This window comes from Stenella coeruleoalba (assembly GCF_951394435.1).
Source record: "Stenella coeruleoalba genome assembly, chromosome: 2".
NCBI lineage: Eukaryota > Metazoa > Chordata > Mammalia > Artiodactyla > Delphinidae > Stenella > Stenella coeruleoalba.
In genome coordinates, this window is record NC_137147.1 from 60,113,006 (window position 1) to 60,138,587 (window position 25,582).

General features: G+C 37.0%; 1 long non-coding RNA gene across 1 annotated transcript in view; it reads right to left on the reverse strand.

Annotated features, from left to right (window-relative positions):
- LOC307181768 overlaps positions 1-10,757 on the reverse strand; it is a 212,859-nt gene extending 202,102 nt beyond the window's left edge. Inside the window, exons 1-2 of the long non-coding RNA XR_013827032.1 lie at positions 10,663-10,757; positions 8,889-8,962 (exon numbers count right to left, since the gene is read on the reverse strand). This is a non-coding gene — a long non-coding RNA (uncharacterized lncRNA). The remainder of the gene's footprint in view (positions 1-8,888; positions 8,963-10,662) is intronic.
- Positions 10,758-25,582: the final 14,825 nt, after the last annotated feature.

Here is a 25,582-nt window from a genome sequence, read left to right on the forward strand (position 1 = left end):
AAACAAATACCGTATGCTAACACATATATATATGGAATCTAAGAAAAAAAAAAAGGGGTCATGAAGAACCTAGGGGTAAGATGGGAATAAAGCACAGACCTACTGGAGAACGGACTTGAGGACATGGGGAGTGGGAAGTGTAAGCTATGACAAAGTGAGAGAGTGGCATGGACATATATACACTACCAAACGTAAAATAGATAGCTAGTGGGAAGCAGCTGCATAGCACAGGGAGATCAGCTCGGTTCATGACCACCTACAGGGGTGGGATAGGGAGTGTGGGAGGGAGGGAGACGCAAGGGGGAAGAGATATGGGAACAAATGTATATGTATAACTGATTCACTTTGTTATAAAGCAGAAACTAACACACCATTGTAAAGCAATTATCCTTCAATAAAGATGTTAAAAAAAAAAGATATTGTCTGTAACTTGAACAAATATTGTCATCTTATCTTTTTTATTTTTTTCTTGTGGTACGTAAGCCTCTCACTGTTGTGGCCTCTCCCGTTGCGGAGCACAGGCTCCGGACGCGCAGGCTCAGCAGCCATCGCTCACGGGCCCAGCCGCCCCTCGGCATGTGGGATCTTCCCAGACCAGGGCACGAACCCGTGTCCCCTGTATCAGCAGGCAGACTCTCTACCACTGCACCACCAGGGAAGCCCTTGTCAAGTATCTTCACAATGTATCTCAAGTTCAAACACTTCTTACTGTTTCCTATGCCACTATTTTAATCCAAATCACTATTTTCTCTTGCTTCAATTTTAGTTGAATTAACTGATCATCCTATTTTCGTTCTTGTTCTCCTGAAAGTCTAGATCCCACTCAGTGGCTAGAGGCATCCTTTTAGAGTATAGATCAAGTTTACATTTTCCTGTTCTCATCTATCCTGTGCCGGTCATCTATTGCTGCAAAATCGATCATCCAAGCATTAGAGGTATAAAATAGCTACCATTTTATTATGTTCATGATCTGTAAGTCAAGAAATGGTAAAAGGCACAGTGGAGATTGTTCACCTTTGCTCCCTAGTGAGCCGCAGCTGTGGCCATTTGAATGGCTGGAAGTGGCTAGAACAGCTCTGCTAGGGCCATATGTCTGGGGCCTTGGTTCTTCTTCATCTGACATCTGTTGAGGTCGGATTGACCCAGATGACTTCCTTACTCATATCTGGTAGCTAGGCTGGAATGGATGGAACAGCTGGGCTGGCTGGACTTCATCTTATGTTTCTCTCCCTACAGAGCTCTCTGCATGATTAGCTTGGACTTCCTCACAGCCTGGTGATCTCAGAGTTGTCAGACTCCTTATATGGCAGCTGGTAGGTTCCAAGATACCTGGGTGGAAGTTTCAAGACTTATTATGACCCATTTTTGTTTCCAAATATCACTTCTGCTGCATTCTATTAGTTAAACAAGTCACTACGGCCAGCCCAGATTCAAGGGGAGGGAATTAGACTCCACCTCTCAATGGAGGGATTAGCAAATAATATTTGGCCATTTTTAATCGACCACACTTCTCATATTACTCAGAGTCCTTACTTACCAAGGCAATTTGAGGCCCTATACAACCTGGTTCCTGCTACTTCTCCAATCCCATCTTCTATTAATCTTCCCCTTGTTATCCTCCTATCTGTTTCTCAGATGTACCAGTTATGTTCCTATCTAGGGCCTCTTCATTTGCTATTTCCTCTGCCTAGATTTCTCACCCCCAGATAATTGAATAGCTCACTGTCTACTTCATTCAAGTGTCTGCATACATGTTGTCATCTCTAGAGAGGTCATCCTTGACCACTTTTGTCACATTCCATTCCCCTAACCTTCATTTTCCTGCATTGTACTTATCTATCATATTATACTTGTTTTTCTATATATTGTATATCTCACTGCCTAGTGTGTAATTTCCAGGAGCAGAAACACTTTCTTTTTTTTTTATCTCTGTTGCCCCAGAGCGTAGAATAGTGCCTGATACTTACTAGGTGCTCAATGAATACTTTTTTCATGAAATATATGAGTAATTCTTAAAACCATCTGTAAATTTGGTTAATAAAATCCTGCCTCTATAGAGCATATACTGAGATATCTTTCAGTTATTATATATTTGTTGTAACTGAGACTATTAAGATTTGGGAGTAATATTGCTGTTCTCAAGAGACCAGTTTGGAGCTGACACAAAATCAGAACTGGTCCTGAACAGACACATGTCCTGATTCTTTTTTTGTTTTTAATTTTTATTTTATATTGGGGTATAGCTGATTTACAATGTTGTGTTAGGTTTAGGTGTACAGCAAAGTGATTCATTTATACATATATCTATTCTTTTTCAGATTCTTTTCCCATATAGGTTATTACAGAATACTGAGTAGAGTTCCTTGGGCTATACAGTAGGTCCTTGTTGATTATCAATATTATATATAGTGGTGTATATATGTTAATCCCAAACTCCTAATTTATCCCTCCCCTCCAACCTTTCCCCTGTGGTAACCATAAGTTTGTTTTCAAAGTCCATGAGTCTGTTTCTGTTTTGTAAATAAGTTCACTTGTATCATCTTTTTAGATTCCACATATAAGTGATATCATATGATATTTGTCTTTCTCTGACTTACTTCACTTAGTATGATAATCTCTAGGCCCATCCATATTGCTGCAAATGGCATTATTTCATTCTTTTTTATGGCTGGGTAATATTCCATTGTATATATGCACCACATCTTCTTTATCCATTCCTCTGTTGATGGACATTTAGGTTACTTCTATGTCTTGGCTATTGTAAATAGTGCTGCTATGAACATTGGGGTGCATGTATTTTTTCAAATTATGGTTTTCTCTGGATATATGTCTTGGAGTGGGATTGCTGGATCATATGGTAGCTCTACTTTTGGTATTTTAAGGAACCTCTATACTGTTCTCCATAGTTGCTGTACCAATTTACATTCCCAACAGTGTAGGAGAGTTCCCTTTTCTCCACACCCTCTCCAGCATTTATTGTTTGTAGGCTTTTTCATGATGGCCATTCTGACCAGTGTGAGGTGATACTTCACTGAAGTTTTGATTTGCATTTCTCTAACAATTAGCAATTTTGAGCATCATAGAACAGACATGTGTCCTGATTCTTTACCTCATTCATTTAGAGAATGTAAAATGCAGACTAGTTAAGACCAATGTAAAAGATAAAAAGTCAGTATATTTTAGATGTCCTAAGGCCTAATTATGCATGATATTAACCATGGAAAAGATTTAAGATGGCAGGAAAATCACTAATGATGTACGCCATTTTTACAAAAGGCACAGCTATAAGGAGCAAGCTGGGTGACTCCTACAGTAAAGAGTGTTCTTCAGAATATGACTCCAAAATATAATTAGGGTGCTGATTTTTAGAATGACTTATAATTGTGATTCATCTTATTGGCTATTATTATTGCCTTTTAAATAACCACTTATATAGGTTAGTAATTATTTTGTACAAGATGTGTAGTGAAGAAGTTTGATTCACTTTCATTTTTTATTTACTTCTTTGTCCTGTCTATATTACAAAACTACCTCCAAAAGAGTTATTGGGCAATAATTACTTGAATCTTGTATGTAACCCTGTATTAATATTGGGAAGGCAATATTCTGTTTCTACCCAGCTGGAAAAACCCTTCTATCATTAATCTGCATGATATATTTAGCCCACATGGGGACTGACCAGTCAGGAAATTGTTTATATAAATTTTTTGGTCTCTTGCTTGAAGAAAGGGATCAAATTGATGATCCGTGTATTGTATTATATTGCACTGGGGAGTGATGTCTACCAAAAATATATAGGCTACTAAATTCTGGGGTTACTTGCAATTGATGGCTTCTAATGTTGATAATATTAACAGAATCGATATGTCCATGTCATCATTCTATGCTTGGGATAAAATCTTAAACCTATTCACCATAAACCGGTGCCTTACAATGTAGTCTTTGGATCATCTGGCTCAGAATTAACTGGAGTGCTTATTTAAAATGCCCCAATTCAGTTATACTGAATCAGAATCTCTGGGGGTGTGAGTCACATATTTGCATTTTGATCACCGGCACCCCACCAGGCAATTAATTATGTACTATAAAAGCTACTTTAAATTATATACTCTAAAAACCACTACTGTATGCCAGTGTGGCTGAGATGGGAAGTTATGTTCAAACAAGAAGAGAGTAAGGATGAGCTAAAAAGTCATTAACATCCATCATTTCTTCTTTTCTCAAGAAAACCTTTAAATATGTCCCTGCCCCAAGACCTAAAAAAGGACAGAGTGGGGGTCACAGAGGCAAGGAGAGTTCAAGAAAGGGTACAATTTATGGCTCTCTGATACCTGGTAGGACAATGCCCCCCGCCAGGTTGCAAATCTACTACAGCTTAGGGAATAGAGTAATGTGGTCTTGACTTTATAGTATAAGTCTTGTATAAGTCTTGTATAAGTCTTATATAAGCCTTGTATAAGTCTTGACTTTATAGTCACAATTTGAATTCAAATCCTGATTTTGCCACTTATCTTTTAACTTCCCCTTTTAACTTCCCCTTTTGCACTTTCTAATTCATTTTTCATATAGGAGCCAGAAGGATACTTTAAAAATATAAATAGCAAATGATGTTTTCTCATTTCTCTTAAAAGCCAAACTCTCTTCTGTATACGACAAGACCTACTGAATGATCTGGTTCCTGTATATTTCTTCAATCCCATCCAAATCCTTTCTCCCATGGCTCACTATCTTCAACTCAAACTAACCTATTTTTGTTTGTGTGGTACGCGGGCCTGTCACTACTGTGGCCTCTCCCGTTGCGGAGCACAGGCTCTGGACGCGCAGGCTCAGCGATCATGGCTCACGGGCCGAGCCGCTTCGCGGCATGTCGGATCCTCGAGGACCGGGGCATGAACCCGTGTCCCCTGCTGCATCGGCAGGCGGACTCTCAACCACTGCGCCACCAGGGAAGGCCAACTAACCTATTTTTTATTCCTAGAAAATACGAAGCTCTTTTCTGGTTTTATACATCCTATTTCTTCTGCCTGAAATGCTCTGCCCTGAATCTTTGTGTAGATTTTGCCTTTTTATCCACCTTGTCTTAGCCTAAACATTATCTTCTTAGACAAGCCTTTGCTTATCACACTATATAAGTAAATACTCCCACCTGAGAAAATATATTTTCTGTCATTGTAGATAATGTAATATAAAGTGATTAGCTCTGGAACCAGAGTACCTGCACTTAGAACTAAGATCTAACCAAATATTGCTGTTAGTCCTATGATAGCTATTATTATTACCAGTGCTTCACAAGATGTCCTCAGCTTGTATTTACACAGTCGTTATATTTATTTATTTGCATATTACCTTTTAGTGTAAGCTTCCTTCACTATAATAAGCTCCACAGGAGCGCATTTTGGCTCAGGTTTGTTCACTGCTCTAAATCGTGTTCCTGGCTAAAGACTGGGCAGAGGCTCTCAGAACAGTTGTTAAAGGAAGGAATGAATGAAAGGAAAGGAGATGTAAGGGGTAGCTTTTGTTGTTTGTATTATTATTATGATTATTGAATAATTATAATAATTATTTGTACTAGTGCTATAATATTCTATATCATGTCATATTTAACTGGGATTGAAGTTCTACATCTATACGGGTTCCTTGAAGGTAGTGCCTTAATCATCTGAGACTCCCAGGATGTTGGGCAGATAGTTACTTACTTAATCAGTGTCCACTATTTGCAGTAACACGGATGGACCTAAAGGGCATTATGCCTAGTGAAACAAGCCAGACAAAGACAAATACTCTATGCTTTCACTTATACATGGAAACTAAAAAAAAAAAAAAAGTATATAACAAAACAGAAACAGGCTCACAGACATAGAGAACAAACTAGCAATTACCAGTGGGGAGAGGGAAGGGGGGAAGGGCACAATAGGGGGAGGGGACTAAGAGATACAAACTACCGTGTATAAAATAGATAAGCAACAAGGATATTGTACAGCACAGGGAAATAGAGCCATTATTTTGTAATAACTTTAAATGAAGTATAATTTATAAAAACATTGAATCACTATGCTTTATACCTGAAAGTAATATAATATTGTAAGTCAATTATACTTCAATAATAAGTAAATAAATAAATACATATTTTAAAAAACTCAGCATCCATTGGGTTGAATTGCTCAAAGAATAATGGAAGTGAGAGGGTTTCAGACAGCAGAAAGAAAGTGTTATCCTCTGATCCACATGTAAAGCATAATCATGTTTTGCTATAAATAAAATCAGACAACTAGAAAAATGAGGCAGTGAAAAGGAGTCATGCAAAGGAATAAATACCAATAAATTCTGCAGGATTTTAAATCAGAAAAGACTCAACAGCTGACAAGTATGAACAAAAGTTACAGACAAATACATTATTAGATAATGTAAAAATGTGAATGATGTAATTACTCACCATCAAGAGATTTGGATAATATTAAAAATATTACTATTACAAGAAGATTTAAGGCAGCAAGAACAGGTTACTCTTACCAACCTGTTCTCACTACTAGTTTTGCATTTAGTTAAATTATCAGTTAAGCCATGAGATCAAAACTTTCCAACTTTCTATTCTTCAATTTTCATATTAAATGTTTGCTGAATCTTATTCTTTCCACATTCTGAATGCTTCCGTCAACTATCCTCTCTTTTTCCATGGCTACTTAACCCAGTCAGGTCCTGCTTAGCTTCCCCCAGGCCCTTGTAAATTTCTCTTCTCCTTGCCACTGGTCTCCCACCCTCTTTAATCTGTAGAGCTCTCTTCTAATCTATCACATCACATTACCACTGGACCCCACACATGTGACTGTGGCACTTCCCTGTTCATTATCCTTGGTCACTGCTCATTACCCATCAAAATATGTACCAACTGTGTAGCATATTATTAGTTCAAACCTCACTTTCCTAATCTATTCCCTATCACAACGTACTTGCAGCCCACTCACCCTCTGCTCTATCCCCTCTTGCCTTTCTGCTACAGTGCTCTACACTTTTTGTGCTTTGTAGTTTTAGTTATTATTTTCCTTCTGCCTGGAATTTTTATCTTCCCAAAGTGTGGCTGTCAAAAGCACATCTATCCTTCGAGACCTGACTCAAATGTTATTTTTCACTATTGCCTTGTCAGATTCCTTCAGTCAGAATAACTCTTCCCCTTTCCATCTTTCTATAGTACTTAGCACCCTCACTGTCTATCATATAATATAGGTAGCTTTATCCCCTACTTGCTTATAAGCTAGGAAGAAACCATATATTATTTAGCTTGGAATAATTCACAGTGCTCAGTAAAGTGCCCTGAACATGGATATCGATCTGTTGATCAACAAGTTCTATTTAAGCTCTAGTAATTCAATCCAGTGTAATCATCTGAATAACGCTTTTAGAGCCCACATTCCAAAAGTTATAAAATACTGGGACTATACTACAATTTCTTTTTTTTAACTTTTTATTTTATATTGGAGTATGGTTGATTAACACTGTTGTGTTTGTTTCAGGTGTACAGCAAAGTGATTCAGTTATACATACACATGTATCTATTCTTTTTCAAATTCTTTTCCCATTTAGATTGTTACATAATATTGAGCACAGTTCCCTGTTTTATAATTTCAAAGTTGAGATAGAACATTTTTCTCATGATTCAGAAGATCATATCATTGGAATAGAATAGTGTCTTAGGAATGGAGAAAGTGAATGTATTTTAATATTTTTGTTTCCTTATTTATTCAGCAAATTCTTATTGAGTACCTATTATATGCAAGAGAAAGGAGATACAATGGGAAACACAGATGAAAATAGTCTCTGCCTTCAGAAGTCTGCAGTCTGATGAGGGAAAAAGGCATTAATCAAATAATCACATAATTAAATCAAATAATCCATATTGTAAATACACAAATGTTGACAGTTTTACAGACTGAGATACTTGGTATTATGAATAATTCCATTCAGAGCAGAGAGTAAGGTTTCTGCATTGGAGGTGATCACTGGGGTGTTGAACTGATATCTGAAGGATGAAAAGGAGTAAACTAGTCAAGAGATAAGGATGAATCAAAGGGAAGAGCGTATGCAAACTGTAACAGAAGAGAGCTCTGAAGGAAGCAAAAGAAGGCAAGCCTTGAGGGGAATAGGGTACAGAGAAATCTAGGCATATGGGGAGGGGTCCAATCTCCTAAAGCCATGCTCAGGATTTTGGTCTTTATCCTAAAAGTAAAAGGAAACCTCTAGAATGTTTTAGGGAGAAAGAGGGTGGGGTAGGGTGGAGAAGACGAGGACAATTTAATTTGCATTTCAGAAAAGATTTCTCAAAGTTCCATTATTAGATATACGATTTTCAAAATGGAGCTGGTTCTGGCTTGAGATCCACCATACATGTTTACATTTGTGCTCGAAAAGTAATTTGACCCTAACAAAGTCCTTGAAATAGCCTCCCTTTTCTGTCTGGACCAAAAACTCTTCAGTCTAGCTTTCACAACCCTCTGTGATCTGGCTCAGCTCTATCTGGGCCCATTCCTCTTCTCATCACCTCAAATTTTCCACCCCATTCAGAGGGGTCTTATGACTGCTTCCCACAAAGACTGTACACACTCTCTGTATCCACTCACCATACAAGACCTACATATTTTTTAGGTCCAGCTTGCTCTTATTCATGAATGTGTCACTTTTCTCTGTCTCTATCAACTCCTGTAACTAATACCATGAAAATAAAGCATGACCATACATAATTTCACAAGTTGCTATTTTATTCTTTCATGTGCATACTATTATCTTCCCAACATGTTTATTACCTCCTCGAGGGAAGGACTGGATTATAGACTGAGTTTTAGTCCCTTGCAGCTGTTAGCACACTTCCATGAAAATAGTAGATATTCAAGACATACCTGAATAAGTCTTTCTTGAATGTTTACAGTCCTCTACTGGTACTAGAAGGTAAGTGGGGAGGACTTCAGAGCAACTATGGAAACAATATGGAAGATTTGTGTAAGGAAGGTGAATGCTGTTGTAGGTCAACAAGGGATGAAGCATGAGTTTTAAAGTAAAATTAAGAAACCAAAAAAAGATGTTTGGGGTATGGAAATTTATAATACAAATTTCTTCCATACTTTTAATTATTTTTACTTTGAAAAGATTTCAGACTTACATAAAAGTTGCAAAAAACCCCCAAAAAACAGTTCAGAGAGTTCCCATATACCCTTCACCCAGCTTGCCCTTAGAGGTTATGCAAATATAGTTTCTCCTCAAACTTCCATTTGGCATCCATCTGTGGACCTTCCCTGCAACAGTTATGTTTGCCTAGTGATGACTTTCTATTTTCCTCATTCCTCCTATATTTATTAATTGGAATTCTTCTGTAAGTAGCTTTCCCTTCTCTGCTTTCTTTCCCATTGTCAAAGAAGAGAGCTACAGTGGATGAGAACAATTATCCCTAAAAATTTACTGTTTGCTTTTCGTAAGGCACCATGATATTATTTAAGTTTAGACTCATGGAGATCCTCTACTATTAAAATTGGCACTCAGTCATGGTCAGATTGAATGCTTTCAGGTGACAGGACAAGGTCTCATAACTTGCTTTGTGGGTGACAAGCATGCAATGGTACTCACAGAGGCTTGATCAGTGTTTACAGATTATTTTTGACAAGTAGGCACTGAGTTTGAAATACAGATTAAATAGCCTAGAGAAGTATTTAGAATTAATATGTAACATTTGAGTGACCTTTCTCAGGTGTAATCACTTGGAGAGGCAATATGAAATACTGCTGCAAAATGAAATGCTGCAATACTAATAATGGGCTTACTTGTGAAAATATGCTCTTGCTGTTCTGCTCAAATTTAGTGTCTATACCCTACTTATGTTTGCTGAATTATGAAATCAGTGAATGGGTCAAATATTTGGCATATATATAAAATAATATCTAGTGTTATGCATTTAAAGTTTCAATATGCTTTTACTTACACCACAGCTAAAGAACCATTCTAAGAAGTAGAAAGCTATTGCTCGCCTCATTTTACAGATGAGAAATCAGGTACAGTAATTAATTGACTTGCCTGAATTTAGGCTTCTTGTTCCTTCCACTGGGCCATTATGGGAGCTTTTCATTACATTTATTCTCTAACTCATTGGTTCAACAATTTTAACAGACAGCCTATATAACAGTTCGATTTGTCCTAAAGCATTTGCACTTATAATACGACTGTGCTTTTGCACTGACCCAAGTCATGAAGAAGATCAAGCTGGTTTTGTTCAGCACCACCAAGTGCTAGGAATCCAGATCCCAAGCTCTTCTGAGGTTTGCAAGTGTCCTGTGTCATTGGGAGTTGGGGGCGGGGGGGGGGGGGGGGTTTACAAAGTCACAGGCATCTCACACCTGGGGTGTTCTGTGGAAGATATGCTGGCTGCTGTTGAGGAATGTTCTCACCAGGAACTGATAAAAGAATTGTTAACTTAAGCCTGATGCGTGGGGGTCTGAAGTGCCCATAGGAGTGGACAATAGGCCATCAGTCAACACTGACTCTGCTATGTCCTCAGTCCCAGTCACCCCAGACTCCTCTCTTCCATCATTTCTCCTCTGACTTTTAGTCTGGCAGGAGGAGTGGAGTTGGGGACATTTGTCTCTTACTCTTGGGGTTTTATCCAAAATATTTTGATTTACATACCATAAGCCCTTTTCATTTCCTCAGGGTATAAACTTTGGAATTCAAAGTCAGGAAAAGACTCCTCTTCCTCTTCTACCTTTTTGCTGTCATTTTTTTACCTGAGAAAATGAGAACAGAATGACCTAGGTGCCCAGAGGAAAGGACCGAAAGTTAAAGAAAAAGGCAAGGGGGAAATTTGTTACTATTTCATGAGAATTAGCTCTCCAAACACTGCTATCTACTGGCTTTCTGTATGACAAACCAGGAGAGATGACACCACTTAAAATAAAACTAATACATTATCTGTTGTGTTTGACCATATTGATAGGAATTTTAGAACTCTGAAGGAAAAATTTGGGAATGAAATAATGATACTTGCATAGGAAACTAAACAGACAAAATATAAGGTAATTAGTAACTACAGGAATACAGGAGTATGTAGCTCAACTATGAACAATATTGACATAGTAATACTAATGTAAACCCTGAATATTAATTAAGCCAAAGTTGTGATATCCATAAAGTGACAGGCTGGGGAGTAATTTTGGGGGAGGGGGAGGCAAAAAGCAAAGACAGAAGTTTAAAATTTCTGTGGATGAAAATCAGCAGATAATGTCCAAAATGAAGCCATCAACAAATATCAATATATGCATGTTATTTCATAACACATAGGTAAATATGCAGTGAAACTGCTGACATAGTAGAATAAATTTTCCCCAGGTGACCAAGAGTAGGAAGGGGCAAAGCCAGGGACTTCTGTTTTTCGTAATAAGCTTTGTAATTGTTTAAACTACATACATTTATTTGTCAATAAAAATAAAAATTAATTTTAAACGTATTTCAAATATAAACTGAAGATTTGATAGAGTCTGAGCTAGAGATAGTTTACAGTCTCTTAATCTTTTATTTTCTTAAAACAAAGGTAATATATGTCCTTAAAATGAAATTAAAAATTAGAGAAAAGTGTAACTTGGAAAGTGAAAGTCTCCTGGAATTCCAAACCACTCAAAGAAAGCCAGTATAAACAGTTTAATGTATAATACCTCCAAAATATATTTTTTACCCAAAAAAGCAATCATACTATAGAAAATTTGCAACTTGCACTTCTTTATTCTCTAACAGATCTTGAACATCCTTTCATGTCAGTGTTTATAGTTTTAACGGATATATAATATTTCATATTCTGGGTATATATCACACATAAAATGTTCATTGTATGATCTACTATAACATATTAAATTATTTGTTTATTGATCGTTTCCATTTTTCAACAATATTTAAATGACTATTCCATACATATATCTTTGTGTAATTCTAAGAGTGCTTCGGGAGTAGAAATTTTTAAAGTGCAAATACTGGTTCAAAAGGTATGAACACTTTACATTTTAATGGATATTGCTAAACAGTCCTTCAAAAACGTTATAACTTTGGGTAGTCCCACAAACATTAGAAGGACTATTTAGCTACAGATCCTTATTCTTATTAGACATTAGTAGTATGTATCTACAAAGAATTTTCATATATGATGCTAGGAATTCCGTTGTGTCCCCCAAAATTCATATATTGAAAACCTACCCCTCAATGTGATTGTATTTGAAGACAGGGCATATGAAGAGGTGATAAAAGTTAAATGAGGTCATAAGGGTGGGGCCCTGATCTGATAGGGCTGGTGTCACCAGGGCTCTTTCTCAGCCATGTGAGGATACAGTGAGAAGGCAGCCCTCTGGCAAGCCAGGAAGAGAGCTTTCACCAGAACCCAACCCCGCTGGTCCTTGGTCTTGGATTTTCTAGCCTCCAGAACTGTAAGAAAATAAATCTCTGGTATTTAAGTAGCGCAACTTGTGTTTTTTTATGCCAACCCAAGTGGAATAATAGATATGGCATTTCATTTAAAACTCTTATCAATGCATTGAGGTACCACTATCTCTAATTTACAGATGAGGAAATTAAGAACTTGCCCAGGTCAGGTGGTTTTTAAGTGGTGCTGCAGAGAGTAGAATGCAGTTCTTTTGACTTATAGTCATGTAATCCTTTTCACTAGAGAAGAGTAGTCTTGTTTATTACAATTCCCGCTCACTTGGTAGCTTCTACTATGGGAAATCTAATGAAATCATAAAATGATTCAGCTGGAAAGGTCTTTGGAGATTATCTAGTCCAGCAAAGGAAGTGAGGCCCTGAAAGACAGAGTAATTGACCCAAGATCACACAGCTAGTTAATGGAAAAACAAGGATTGAAATTCAATTTGACTTTAGTTTAGTGTTCTTTAATTCTGACACACTCTATTTCAGAGTTATATTTTTTAATGTACAAGTTATTCCTTGCTAAAATCTATAAATACAGTTATTTTGCAGGTCACAAACTTTATCTTATGAAATAGAGGTTGCCCTTTAAAATCCCAATTGAATTTATTTTCTGATGCCCTCTGATTAAAGTGATGTAGCAGGTAATGGCCAAAGCTTGTTTCAATTTTTTTTTAAACACGATCAAGACTAATTCTTTTCTATATTGCTCTACTACAGGACTTCCACATCTTTTGTTTCCACACTAATTAAGGGACTGAAGGCTTCCACATCTCTTGTTTCCACGCTAATTAAGATGCTGATTTCTTCAGTCTTTGGATATGTGCAACAGTAGATTAGAGTTGTGTCTGCTTCCTGTACATCAGCAAAATGGATCACACTGCTGCCAGGAGAGTTCCATTAGTGTCATAAATCTTAGAAGTACTGTACATATTCTGAGGATGAAGTGCAATATTTAGAAGGCAGTACAGCAATTTTCTGGTGATCGATACCTCCACCAGGACAAAAAATCGAATCTCAGCGGAGAGCCACAGATTATCCTCAAAATTTGCAAAGTAAGAAATGCTTTTTTTTTTTTGCGGTATGCGGGCCTCTCTCTGTTGTGGCCTCTCCCGTTGCGGAGCACAGGCTCCAGACGCACAGGCTCAGCGGCCATGGCTCACGGGCCCAGCCGCTCCGCGGCATGTGGGATCTTCCCGGACCGGGGCACGAACTCGTGTCCCCTGCATCGGCAGGCGGACTCTCAACCACTGCGCCACCAGGGAAGCCCAGAAATGCTTTTTGAAAATAATTATTTTCCCTCTACAAAGTGGTATAGAATTTTTTAAATTATTATTTTAGTTTTTTTTCAAATTTAGTTTTGGTGTTTTGTTTCATAGACTATCAGAGTTAAATTGAAATTGGCAAAGAAGAGAAGCCAGTCATCTCATAACTCTTTTCTACCTCCTTGCAATATAGCACATTCAGTAGCTTGGTGATTCGATGGAATACTTGGTGTGAAACTGTGGTATGAGTAGAGGAACTAAAAGGTAACATTGATTCACTGAATGTTTCCAAGACTTAGTAGAACCTTGGACTAGAAACAGCCTGAGGACATCTGATTCATGTTTTTTCTAGTGTCCAGGGGAAAAATTGAGCTTTTAAAAATCTTTTAACAATACCATAAGTATTTACTCAATCAAGTATGAGCTGCACTTATTTTTAGTGAAATAAACACAATTATAAAATTATTCCCAGTAACACTATCCACAGGAAGCTGATTATCAAACGATTTTGTTGTTCAAAATACAATGTTTTTCTCCACACAGAAAAGCGTAAAACAGAAGAAGAAAGGCAACAGGAAGTAGGATGATGGAGGGAAGAGAGAGCTGGCAACCCACTCTGCACATCACAATCATTTGTCGGGGGAGGAAGCTTTTCTAAAACACAGGTACCCACACTCCACCCAGGGCTTCTGATTAAATTAGTCTGGATTGGGGCCAGGCATGAATCTCATGCACAGCCTAGGTTGAAAACCACTATGATAAGAGAATGAACAAGCAGACGTGAAGGCACATGAGGTATCTCAATGACCTTGGGAGAACTGCAGAGAATGGACGCTCCTGTCATCTGAGGGCTGGCATTATTCTAGGGACATGGTGTCCAACCCCCAAAGACAGATAATGATGATCTTGAAGTCTTGGAAAGGAAACAATTGGCTGTTCTGCCTGCTTGTTGTCTGAGCTTGAGCAAGTTACTTAACAGTTGGTGTCTCAGTTTTGCCATCTGAAGAAAGGAAATGATAATACTATCTGTCTCACGAGGTTATCATTAGGATAAAATGAGATCATCCACATAAACAGTGTTGCTCAGTGTCTAGCACATAATAAGTTCTCAGTACATGTTATCTACCCCATCGGGAGAAAGTAAGGAGATCATTTCTTTGCCTTTTAAGTATTTACTAGCTGAGGTATTTACCAAAAATACATGCTCAACCAAGCTGTGCTGCATATATTGTGGAATGAGAAATGAAAAGCAAGTAGAAGTGGTCGTGATGAAGCCCTCATCAAACTGCACTCAGATTGCAGCAGCATCCCTCGCGCACTGCCTCGCCTGCCACGGCACAGAGTGTTGGATGGTACAGTAACAACCTCTCTAAGAGAAAGAGAAAGAGTAGCTGGAGCAAGTGTGTGTGTGTGTGTGTTTGTGTGTGTGTGTGTGTGTGTGTGTGTGTGTGTGTGTGTGGTGTTACTGTTGTTGTTGAAGTTGAAAAAACATGAGTAGATCTATAGGCTGAAAGGAAAGAGCCAAAAAAGAGGCAGCGGGGAAAGTGCAGATGAGGGAGAGGTGTCTGATGGAACAAGAACCTTGAAATTGCAGGAACTCACGAGGCAGGATCAGCCTCTGATGGAGCAGAGCACAGTCCTCCACTGAGGTGGAAGGAAAGAGCATTAGAAAGCCATAAAAGCAGATAAATATGTAGGCAGGGCAGGAGAGTGAGCTGAGCAAGGTCTCCCTTGTTGGTGCTTATTTTCTCTGTGAAATACGAGCTGAGGTAGTTTGCAGAGGTTGGAATGGAGGAGGAGAGGAAGGGAGCAGGAGGGCTTTAAATAGCTGCTGGGGAGGTCCCAAGAGCTCCAAAGTATCCCTTACTGCAGTAAGTCATTTAGATGGTATTCTTGATTTGTCTTCTTGGCAGATTCTTGACAATTTGCAGCCTTTTGGAGATAATTAGTTTTCCAAACAGATCCCACTCTGGGAGAATCAATTGCAATCTTTTAATGCAGGCTTTTATGAATAGCAATAAAACATTCTGCCATCTAACCAGAAAGAAGAGACTCACATAAAGTCCTCCCTTCATTGAAAAGGGAGATGTTATCTTCTAAAACTAAGCTGCAAAATATCGTTGCCTCCATACATTGTGAGTTCCTATTAAATAACTGTTTTGGTGGCAGAGGCAGAGGTTAAAAGCTGCAGTTTTTAAAACTGGGATTTTTATTTCTATTTCTAGATAATTAAACTTGCTTCTCTTTTGAAGGAGGAACAAGATTTTTTTTTAATGAAAACAAACTATACAAGAAATACAAAAATAGAAAAGTTAAAAATGTAAATATACATATGCCAAAAGCCAACCACTTTTCCATTTTTCTGACTTAACCCTTAACCAAAAAAAAAAATGTATTTCATGTAGTTTAAGCTAATGAATAAAAGGTCAAAGAGCTGAGGAAAGATAATAAAAAGAAGCATAAAAACAATTGAGAGGAGAGATGAGGAAAGCATTGGAGCAAACCATTTTGCAGATGGAATTTATGCTGAAGCCCATAGGCAGGCCAGAACTGGAAAATACAGGTGAAAGCTCAAAAGATAGAGCAATAAGAAAACATAGTAAAGGGCATGCAACAGCCCTTCAGGGTCTAATCACAAGTGCCCAAAACAATTAGAGCTTTAACAAATATAGCACTGCTTCAGAGAAAGTCAAAAACAAAATGAAAGTGCTTGCCTCCAAAAGGAATCAGAGACCCATCTGATCTGGAAAAAAAAAAGAAAATTATAATGTAGAAAGAATGATTGCTTTTTTATTTATCAGTACTCAGTGTCTCTCTAATATCTGTTGCTACATTTTTCCTTCATGTCATTATGTAGTTCAATTCATTTCAACAAAAATATTTAAATTACTTGAACCCAGGCCGTGAAAATATGTATAAGGTGTACATATACACATGTATAGGAGGTATAAATTCCTTCTTCTTGTTGTTTTTCTGTTAGAAGATCTATATGTAATAATCTGTAGTAGATTATATTATTGTTCAAAACTATGGACTGCCTGCCACTCCCTGCAGGAAGATTATACTTTCTCATTGCATTGATTTCAGGTTTGGCCATATGACCTGCTATGTCCAATGAAATGTGAGCAGAAGTGATATGTATCTGTGCAGAAGTGAGTACACATAGCAGACCTGAGGTGGTTAGGCTTAGAAAGGCCCACTTTCAAGGCTGGCCCTTGGCTGGTGTTGGGGAGTTTGGTTTCAGAATGTTCCCATCATTCTCTGGTAAGACGAGCTCACTGTACCCAAACTGTTTGCACAAACAGTGTGGCTTATGCTGAACACAGGTCCCCCTTCTTGGAGTCCAGAACTGTGGTATGTGCTAGGCAGAGGGTACCCATGTGACTATCCTCCAGTAAAACTCTTGGGTGGTGAGTCTCTAATGAACTTCCCTAGCAAATAACACTTCAGACATGTTTTCACAATTTGATGCTGGAAGAACTAAGCCCATCCTGTGTGACTCCACTGGGAGAGGACTCTTGGAAACTTGTGCCTGGTTTTCTCCAGACTTTGCATCATGCACCTTTTCCTTTGCTGATTTTGCTTCGTATCTTTTCACTGTAATAAATCACCACCGTATGAGTATATGCTGTGAGTTTAGTGAGTCCTTCTAGTGAGTCACCATATCTAGGGGTGAGCTTGGGGACCCCTGACACAGTGTCACTTCCAGGAAGTCCTTCACAGCTTTTTCTCCTCTCTCATGATAAGTGTCACTGCTCCAGCTAGAGGCTGCTCTGCCTTCCGGGTCTCAGAGTGAAGATGACATGACAAAGCCAGAGCCAACCTGAAACTGATTAACATGAGGCTTTAAGATTTTGGAGTTTCCATTACCACAGCAAAACCTAACCTTTTCTGGCTGATCTGTAATTCCAGTGATACATTTGCACAGTTTTTTTGTGCTCCCAAAACCTTGTCTCACATTATTTACTTTAACCATCCCAAAACAATATGAAGTGTGGAGGCCAGTGGTGATATTTCTATGCTAAAGACTAGCTGGATCCTTCTCTTGTTCCCCAATAACATGACATTAAATAAACAAATCTCTAGTCAATTTGAAGCATAGTTCCATGGAGTTGCCTGTGTAAAAAGCAGATGAATAGCAAGTTAGTCACTGCAATCTGGAGCACTCACAGTTACAACTTTCTATTTGAGGTTCCTCTTAGTGTTTACTCTTTTGTTTTTTGTTTTTTTCTGTCCATAGCACCTTAACAGGCATAGGTGTGTTTCCAGGCCTCTGGTTGTCCATCAGTTTAATCTGCTCTGGTTGTTAAGTTTCTCTGAGATGATCTCGTAGAACTACTAAATTAGATATAATTCATGTCACATAGCTTGTATTTTAAGTCATACTGAACCAAACGTAATTCTCAAATTCGGAAAAACTCAATTTATTAATTATCTATTGCTGTGTAACAAATTACTCCAAAATATATTGGCTTAGAACAACAATAAGCATTCATTATCTCATACGACTTCAGTCCATCAGGAATTCAGGAAAATCTTAGCTGAGTGGTTTTGGCTCAGGACTTCTCATCAATTTGCAGTCAAGATTTTGACCAAGGCTGCAGTCCACTTTAGGCTTGACTGGGATGGGAGGATCTGCTTTTATGGTGGCTTGTTTACATGGTTGGCAAGTTAGTGTTGTCTGTTGCCAAGAGGCCTCAGTTCCTCACCACGTGTGTTTTCCATAGGGCTGCTTGAGCATCCTTTGGGTGTGACAGCTGGCTTCCTGGAGGGCAAGTCATCCAAAAGAAAACAGGGAGGAATCCACAATGCTTTTTATGACTTTATCCTGGAAGCCATACACCATCACTTCTACCACATTTTATTCATTATAAGTGCATCACTAAGTCTAGCTCACATTCAAAAGGAGAGAAATTAGACTCCACCTTCTGAAAAGTGGAGTGTCAAAGAATCTGTGAATGTATGTTAAAACCATTGCATCCATGTAAGTAATTATTGCTGTTCATCAATGTGTGCAATTCTCCCTGACTCTGGGCACACTGTAGAAGTGAATTTCCTGCCCCCTCATGTTAGATGGGGCCATGTGACTAGATCTGGCCAATGGGTTGTGAGTAGACTACTCCATAAATACTTCTGGAAAATTGGCTATTTATACAGAAAAAGATAAACCATACTTACTTTATGTCATTCACAAAAATAAAATGCAGATGAATTAAAGAAGAAGAAAATCAGTAACATGAAAACTTTCAAAGAAAGTTTATAATATTTTATGACATTGGAGAAGATAAGAATTTCTTAAGACACAGTAAATATAAAGATAAAATTTCTCTTCAACAAAAGACATAGCCAACAAAGTGAAAGGTAAGACACAAATTAGAAGAGGACAAACGCAACCCATGTAATTAGCAAAGAATCCAGGGTATATACAGAAGTCATAGAAAACCATGAGGCAAAATAACAGACCAGTAAAAATAAATAAACAATGCATACAGTAAGACAAGTCACAGAAGGGGAGATGAAGGACTTTCAATGTCACTAATAAACGAGGGAGATGCAAAGTAAGCTACAACGCGATACTATTTCACACTTGTCACATTAGCAAAAATTAATCAATCTAAGAGTACAAACTCTTTGCCAGGTAGCTATTACTGAATAGCTGTGAATGTAAATTGAATATAAATTGGTACAAGCATGATGGAGAGCAACTGAACTAGAGCCAATAAAATTTTAAATGTAAGTAGTCTATGACCCAGAAATTCCACTTTTATTTCCACCTTCCTGACCTTGGAGAAGCACAGGGGATATGTGCACAAGGAGACATGCGTGAGGATGCTCACTGAAGTACTGTTCAGAATAATAAGAACCGGGAAATAACTTAACCATTTCTCAAATGTAAAATGGAATACAATACAGCAGTTAAAACAACTGAACTAGATCTCCATTTACCAACATGGCAAATGTACCATGTTAGTAAAAATCTCAAAAATCAATAATAAGTGCCAATTTGCAAAATGGAATTCATAATGTGATTCAATTTATGTAAATTTTACAACATGTAAAACAATACCATATAGTGTTCCTGAATAAAGACATATGTAGAAAAGATTAAAAACCCTGTATGCATTTCAAGGTTGAGGTTACTTCTGGGGAAAAAAATATGCAAAAGGACTGGGGAGTGGAAGAGGGGTGGTTTGCTGTATCAGGCATATTTTCTCCTATTTTTTAAAAAGAGATGTGAAGCAGATATAGCAAAATGTTACCATTTGCTTAATACTGGTAGTGAATGCAGGTTGTTATTTTCCATAATTTTCAGTGTGTTTGAAGAATTTCAAATTTGAACACTAAAATTTTATTTTAAGAAAACCACTGGACTAGATTATCTCAATTTCTTATTATATTAAAATCTGTGATTCTAATGGGTACAGGAGTAATCCCTAAATCATGAGTGATTCGTAAGATCCTGGGCTTTAAAAATTAACCTACACTAGCAACTCCTGTAAGATGAATTCTGTATATGACGTACCAAAGCCACCATCCCTGAAGCAAGACTCATTGATGCCTGTGGCCCAGGAAAGTCCTCAGGCCACCCAAAGTTCTGTCCCTTTACAACAAGATAGTGCCATTATTTCGGTTCTGGAAAATATCCTTCAAATCATTTATCTGTATCTCCTCGAAAGAACAAAAATGGTTTGCACTCTACTGAGTGTTTCTAGCTGATATAATAAAAGTCTCTGTTTTGACAGAGATAGGTTCAAGGTATTCAATTCCCTCTTTCCCAAAAAACCAATCCAATCACATTTGAATTTATTAGGAATGAAAAATACACATAAATCTCCATCATCTCCTAATTTCCCAAGGTTTTGGAAAGAGTGTAAAACATATGAATTATACTTTGATTATAATTGTCACTTCCTGGACACAGCTGGATTACGAGAAACTGTGAAATTGCTTAAATTAAAAAAAAAAATCCAACAGTTCTAGTTTTGCTGACAAGAGAAAAGTCCAACTTTCTCCCACAGGAAAGAATCTTGTTATGTTTCTAACCACATCTGGGGCTGGATGGGACTGAATAATGTAGATAAGCCTCCAGTCTTCCAGATGTTTATCCTGAATAAATCTCCAAACTTTGAAGGGACTGCCTGGGAGTTAAACTTTTCAGCTTTGAGCTTGAGTTGGCCAATAATGAACAATAAAATAGAGAGCTGATCCATTTCCCAGTCTTTCCCATCATTACAGTACAATACCAAGAGCAACATTAATTTAATCTACAATGTTTCTGCACTGGGTGTGATTGCATATGTGTGAATGAGTATGTGTATGTGTACCATTGTGCAAAAAGTTATCCATCCAAGGACTCAGAATTGCTCCTTCTCAGTAGCAGAGGTTTGCAAGTCCCACAATATGGACAGTGTTTTGGATTTGGGCCAAATAATCAGGGAAGAAATTACTGAATTATCCTAGTCATAAATTGTCCTTTCTAATGAGTCTAAACCTCATGATTATTTCTTTAAATTTCTTTCTTTTATTTGTCCATCATTCTTTCGTTCAATAACAAATCAATATTTACTGAGCACCTACCCTGAGAAGATTCTATACAGGGAATTTCACAGTCGAGCCTATGAGATTATAAAGCAACATGTCATTTTCTGTTTTCCTTATCAGTTAAGCTGCAGGAAAATTAAGTCACAGAACTCTTAGTGGAAGATATGATTTCAGTCCTATTTTCTGATCCCTGGTAATACTGGTGGTGATAATTCTCCATCACTGTAGTCAATTACAGCCAGTAACTCAGCAAAATTACACAGAATGTGACAATAAGAGGAAATTGAAATGATTTGTAAAGCAAGAATTCATCACATTTTTGGGAAAAAACGAACAGTACCCTGAAATGAAAACCATTAGAAGGGAAATGCATTTCATTAGCCTGGTTTTCCAAGGATGGTTAGGTTATAAAACTAGTTTGCTTTGTTTTAATCCTTTTCCTCCACCCTCTGTCATGTAACCTCATGTTGCTATCCGTGTTCCATGATTGTTTTGGAATCTTTATGAGAAGAGAGAAAAAGGAAACCTGAAACATTGTTTTGGACTATTGTTAAATATAATGGATTATATTGGACCTTTCACTTACTTTCCCTAGGAAATTTCAACAGAAACTCCAACCTCCTCTTACCTCAGAAGCATACTTTCTATAGTTGTACAATGACCATATGGGTCCATATGCAGTACCATATGATGGCATTAATTTTCAGACTGTCACCACACTTATGACAAAAACAGTGGAAGACTGAAAATGTATGTGCCTGTGTGGGTGTGCATGAGTGTGTTATCATATGTGTTTCCATGCCACACGTGTAGAGAGAGACAGAAAAAAAAGAGAAAAAGAAATAGGAAAAAAAGAAGTAAGGGGGAAACTATACGAAAAAAATAGTACAGCAAAAATCCTTCTTGAATTACTCTACACCAATTGAAATTTATGGTAGAAATTCACCATGAGGTAAAAAGAGAAAGACCTGGAAATGAATTCTTTTTTAAATAAATGAAATGAACTGAAAAAGAACTGGTAGTTCTTCTTAACATGGAAATAGTTGTAAAAGTATCAATAAAGTTAAAATTCTATGAATAAAGTGGTCTGAGAGATCATCTTTAAATATGGTTTGGAATGCCAACACTGCCAACATTGTGGAGGGTTTCAGTGTGTTCTCCTTCCACGGTCCAAGGTAGTTGGTGCTCTGTATCCCCAGTTCTGTTTCCAAGGATTCAACCAACTGTGGATCAAATATATTAAAAAAAATAATTCCAGAAAGTTCCAAAAAGCAAAACTTGAGCTTGCTAAAAGCCCGCACCTATATATACAGCATTTATATTGTATTAGGTATTATAAGTAATCTAGAAATGATTTAAAGTATGTGGGAGGATGTGTGTAGGTTATATGCAAATACTAAGCCATTATATATAAAGGACTTGAGCATTGAGGATTTTGGTATCCATGGGAATGTCCTGGAAAAAATCCCTGGCAGATACCGAGGGATGCCTGTATTTTAAGATTATTTTCAGAGATACCTGAAGCTTTTAACTGCTCTGTTTTCTGACTCTAATATCAGAACAATGAAATAAAGAAAATCCAGAATCTGCAAGTTAAAAGGGAATACACACCCTGGTGGGAAAACTATAGAATAACCAATACAGTAACACAATTTGGTAAAACTATTAGACTTCAAGTTTGAGAATGTACTATGATCCAGGCCAAAAAGCAAGCTACTAAAGGCTGAATACAAACAGGATGGCCTTGGATTATTAATAAAGAACTTTCATATTTTAGATGATAAGGAAACTATTATGTATGTGTATATTTATGTATGTGTGGAAAATATCTAAAGGATATGTACTGTACCCATTTAGTGGTATTGTACAGGTGATGTTTGGGGGTTGGAATGTGATCTTGTGATTTTGTTTTTGCTTATTTTTATTTTCTAATCTACTGCAATGTGTATGTATTGCTTTGTAGAAATAAAATGTCGTTAAAAATGAAAATAAAATAGCAAAATCATAAAAAACAGATAAGAAGAAGATAGTGGAGCACACTCGAAAAGAAAAGACACAAGAAAATTATATGAATAAAACAGTTTGATTTTTAAATAGACATTCATGTATTTTGAGGAGAAAAATAGAATTACAAAATCCAAAAAACCCCAAGAAATAATTGGACAAGCCACTTAAAAATGAGAGATGCTAAGCATTGAATTATTTTGAAAACAGATGTTAAATAAATTATAGATACAGAATATAATTATACCAGTATTATGAAGTAAAATTAAAAGTTATAATTTAACTAACAAAATTTAGGAAATGAGCTCCAGAAGATAGGAGAAAAAGACTGAGATTTCTTTATCTTTCATAGGGTAGAGGCACTAGCTTCTATCTGTGGATGATAAAGTAATAGTAACTTAAGGATGTTCAAATGTATAAATATACTCCCAGGAAAAGCAAAAAAAAAAAAAAAATTTAGAAGAAAAAAAAAGCATTGCTAATACCCCCAAATTACTTTGCAAAATTATGATATTTATAATGCCACTAATCAGAATTTTTGTAATATACCTAAAGCAATACTCAGTGGAAATTTATACCATGTTATTCAAGAATAAATACTAAAAATATATTAATAAAGTTAAAAAACAATACAGAAAATATATCAAAGGTAAGATAAAAGTAAAAATTATTTCTATAATGTAAATAAAGTAAGAGAAATAATGAACAAAACAAGAGGCGGTTCTTGGAGCAGTGGAGAAAACAACATGAAAGTATATAAACTGCCAGCAAATCTAAAAAAAAAAAAAAAAGGAAAAAAGCACAAATTAGCAAAAATATTTTGTAAAACTCTTCATATAAATTTGAAATATCTGGAAAAACTAAATGTCATTTCTAAACAATTTTAGAGAAATATTGCTAAAAGTAATTCCAGAAAGCTAAAATTGACTAGTTACATTTGAGAATCTGATCAGATTCTGGTGAGTCTGATAAGAACTTGCCCTCTAATGAGAAAAGTCCAGAATGTTTTAAAAAATAAGAAAAGTTGAATATATTTGTGAATGGGACAGATTATTTCAGTGTTATTTACATTGTTCCAGAACATAACTAGTGAAAGAACGTCTCAAAATACTTTCTCCTAAGGCAGCATAATATTAACACCCAAACTAGACAAAATAGCCCACAAAAAGGACAACAGACCAATCTCATTTACAATGAATAACAATGAAAAATATTCAAAATAAAACTTAGCAACTACATTTCAGTAGCACATTTAAAGATCAATGCACCATAAACAAGTAATAATAGGAAAACAGTTAATATAATTCATCATAATAGGTAAAGTAAAAAAACATGTTATCATTTCTGTACATAATAAAAAATACTGTTTAGTAAAATTCAAAAATTCCTGGCTAAATTTGGAAGATATCCTTTAACAACTGGTATACAATTGATAACAGATTTACTAGAAGCCTACAGCAAAGAGCCTTTTAGTGGTTAAAAATCAACAGCTTACCCATTAAGTCAAGGACAAGGTAAAAATTTTTTTTAATGTATTATTCAACATTGTTCTGAAAGTACCAATCAATTCAATTATCTAAGAGGAAAAAAATAAGAGTTTTAGAGGAAAAGAGTGGCAAAATTATCTACAGATGATATAACTGTTATCTGAACAACACTAGAGAATCAAAAGGAAGAAAGAATGAATGAATGAAAGAGAGAGGGGAGGGGAAGAAAAGAAAGAGAATGAGAGAAAGAGGGAAAGAAAGCGGGGGAGGGAGGGGAAAAGGAAGATGAGAGGGAAGGAAGAAAGGAAGGGAGGGAGGAAGAAAGGAAAGAAACAACAAAATATTTGTTAGTTGTTACAAAATTGGTATCCTAAAAATCCAATTGCTTTCCTGTATGAAAACTATAACCGGGACTTCCCTGGTGGCACAATGGTTAAGAATCCACCTGCCAATGCAGGGGACATGGGTTCGATCCCTGGTCCGGGAAGATCCCACATGCCACAGAGAAACTAGGCCTGTGCGCCACAACTACTGAGCCTGTGTGCCACAACTACTGAAGCCCACACACCCTAGAGCCCACACGCCTCAACTACTGAGCCCACGTGCTGCAACTACTGAAGCCGCCTGCCTAGAGCCCGTGCTCTGCAACAAGAGAAGCTACCGCAATGAGAAGCCCGCGCACCGCAACAAAGAGTAGCCCTCGCTCGCCGCAACTAGAGAAAGCCTGAGCACAGCAACGAAGACCCAACACAGCCAAAAATAAAATTTAAAAAAAGAAACAACTATAACCATTTGAAAAATAGCACAGTGTAAGGGAAGATCCTATTTACCAACAACAACACT